Genomic DNA, 3,166 nt, shown 5'->3' on the forward strand with positions numbered 1-3,166 from the left:
AGACATACCAGAAACACTCCTTCCTCAGGGTCTCTGCACTTGCTCTTTCCTCTACTTGGAAATTCTTGTCTTGAATGTTTATATAAATCATCCCCTCACCTCTTTTAAGTCTTTATTCAAAAGTTACCTTCTCAGAGGGTTAACAATAGACCCTGGCTCCCCTATCTAAAATTACAACCCATTCTCCTCTGAATTCTTCCTCTTTGCCGGTTTACTTTTCTCCCTCACATCAAATGACATATTCCACATTTACTTCTCTGTATGTTTTATTGTCTGTCTCTCCCACTAGAATATAAGTTCAATGTCAGCATTTTGTTCACTCATTAAATATGACTTTGTGGGGGGGTGGGAGCCCTCAACTTCTCTGATCTAGAATTTATTCATCTATCTCCGGCAGAGTTCGCAGCAATGCCTGGCACGGAGTAGGAGCTTAATAAATGGTTGTTTGAACTGATGACTGACTCTGAAAGAGCTTTTGACCTTATGACCATTGAAAACCATGAAAAAAAGAGAAGGAAGGGAAAAGAAAAAGGGGAGATTTGAAGAGAGAAAAGAATCATATCACAGATGTTCAGATGACAGTGTTATAGATAAAACGAACCAAGCAGCAGGGTACCTAGGTGGCTCAGTCAGTTGAGTGGCCAACTCTTAATTTCGGCACAGGCCATGATCTCATAGTTCTTGAGATAGAGCTCCACATGGGGCTCTGTGCTGACAAAGCAAAGCCTGCTTGAGATTCTCTCTCTCTGCCCCTCCTTTGCTTGCATCCTCTCTCTCTCTCTCAAAATAAATAAACTTTTTTAAAGTTTCAAAAATACTGTTAAGAAAAGAACTAAGCAGGAAAAAAAAAAAAAAAGGAAAAAGAGCCAGTGTAGCATGATCACAAAGCCCAGGAAACCCAGGAAAGAAACAACAAAAAAAAAAATGAAGCACAGAAAGGAAGAGCCGTTCTTCACTCTTCACTCAGTGCTTGCCAAGATTTAGCTATGGTTGCTCATGAGCTGGTCCAGCACTTTCCTCAGAACCTTGGGAATCATCCCTTCTGTGAACACACAGTTCAGCTGTTCCCTCGAGGTGGTCATGTACTTGAGAGGCCTGAAGAACGCCAGAGACTCTAGGATCAGATTAACAATAGGCCCATTGTAAGGACACAAATCTAAACCAAACAGACTCCATGACAGGCTGTAAGCTCCCCCTCTGATCTAGAAGGCCTAGGTTTCAGTTCCCCAAAACTAACAGGCAGTTACACATTGCCTAGAGCAAGAGAGACCACCTTCACTACACCCAATCAGGGAAGGCCAGCTACCACTCTCCACATTCCTAAAGGTGAGGCCTGCAGATGGGAACTTTAGAGAGGACCCTGTTACCTAATGTTAAAGTTAACCGGATAGTCTCCGAACAAGACCCTAGGCTCGCCCTGTAATTGGTTGATTTTAAAGGTACTCTAAATGTTGTAATTGGGTCCCATCAAAAGTAACGAATACTCTAGACAATGTGAATGGTTAAACCTGCTGTCAATAATATTGTATAATAATGATTGGATCACTGTACCTATGTCACAATTTCTTGTAACACCCCCTCCGCAAACCCCATAAAAACCCTGCTCAGCCCTTGTTCGGGGCTCTCAACACGGATCCACTGTGCTGATGAAGTCTGTGAGCCCGAGCCCGAGCCCAAGCCCGTAATAAAGCCCTTTGCCTTTGCATGCGTGCCTCAGTCTCCCTGGTGGTCTCTGGTCATCGAGGATACTGCGTTCTGGGCATAACACCATCTATTCTTCATCACCATCCTAACGTGTATGTAATGCCAAGCACGTACTAAGATAACCACTTAGTATAGTGCATGGTCATAATCTGGAGTGTTACACTCCTCGATGCACATGTACACAGACAAACACATCTTCTTACTAACAACTAAAAGATTCCTAGTTTTCCTGCAGTGCAGGGAGCACGAAATTCTATACTTTTCTTATTCAGACCCCAATTGATGGACTCCTGAAACAACAAAGAACTTCCAGTATCCTTGCATGGGAGACTCTCTAGGGCCTCAGGAGGGCTCCTTTCCCTTGTGGTTCATCCTTTATGATGATTCTCACTCTTTTCTTCTCTGACACCCCTGCCTTGCAGGAACTATTTTGGTAATCAGATAAGTTTTGCACTGAGATACCTTTAAAGGTCTGTTTTGAGGAAAACAGCATGCACTTTGCAACCTTTTTGGGACTTTTATTTAGCCAGTGCCTCTTCATCCCAAGGATTTAAAGCGTGGTGGAAACTTTAGCTCATGAATCAAAACAGCCCTCCAGAGCTAAAAGCTAGCTGGACAATTTGCATAACAATTTAGCAGCTCCAAACAGCAGGGCAAGGTGAGGTGAAATAAATTGCCAAGGTCATGGCTCTGTTGAAGTGGTATTGAATTTCAGAACTGCTGGTCCCCAGTCTTGCTCCACGCCAAGGATGTGTCTCCTACTCTCCTTCTAAAGGATAACAAGGCATAAATCTACTGTATGCGTGGAAACCACAGGTCCGCCCTTACCCCTCTCTTTTGCTTCTCATTTCAGATGATTCAGATGCTGGAGGAAGAGACCCGATCATAATCCACTGACTGTATTACCACACAAATGAAAGAACTTACTGGAAATAGTGATCTGGTTGGGCTCTTGGTCCAAACTTAGAAACTAGGGTCGACTGTGCTTGAAACTCTAAAAGTATTTGGAATCTCTTTATTTTCTGGATCAAATCATTGCTTCCGAGTCACTTTTTAATTCTGAGAACCTAAATACGAAGGGAACCCTTAAAAACCGCAAAGGCCCACGTGCCCAAGAGAAGGAAACAGAGATTAAATGTGTAAAGGATTCTGGCTTTCGTGCCCTTGGCTAGAAAAATCTTTAAAGCGACACATCGAAGAGAAGCTCATTCAAGTCACAGCTCCCTAGAACCTATCCCAGCGAACCACTGGATTTCGGATTCCTCTGGCACAACTCCGATTTCGGGATTCTCCGCGGCTCCGAGTCCTCGCCCTCTCGGGTCGCACGGATTTCGCGAACGGAGACGCGTCGCGGTGGCGGGGAGCGGACTTGCCCGGGGCGCGGGGAGCGCCACCCGGGAATCTCCCCATCAGCGGGCGTTTAGCGCAGCCAAGCGACAGGCTGGCGCCAGGGCTCAGCAAC

Source organism: Suricata suricatta, chromosome 13, assembly GCF_006229205.1.
Source record: "Suricata suricatta isolate VVHF042 chromosome 13, meerkat_22Aug2017_6uvM2_HiC, whole genome shotgun sequence".
Lineage (NCBI taxonomy): Eukaryota > Metazoa > Chordata > Mammalia > Carnivora > Herpestidae > Suricata > Suricata suricatta.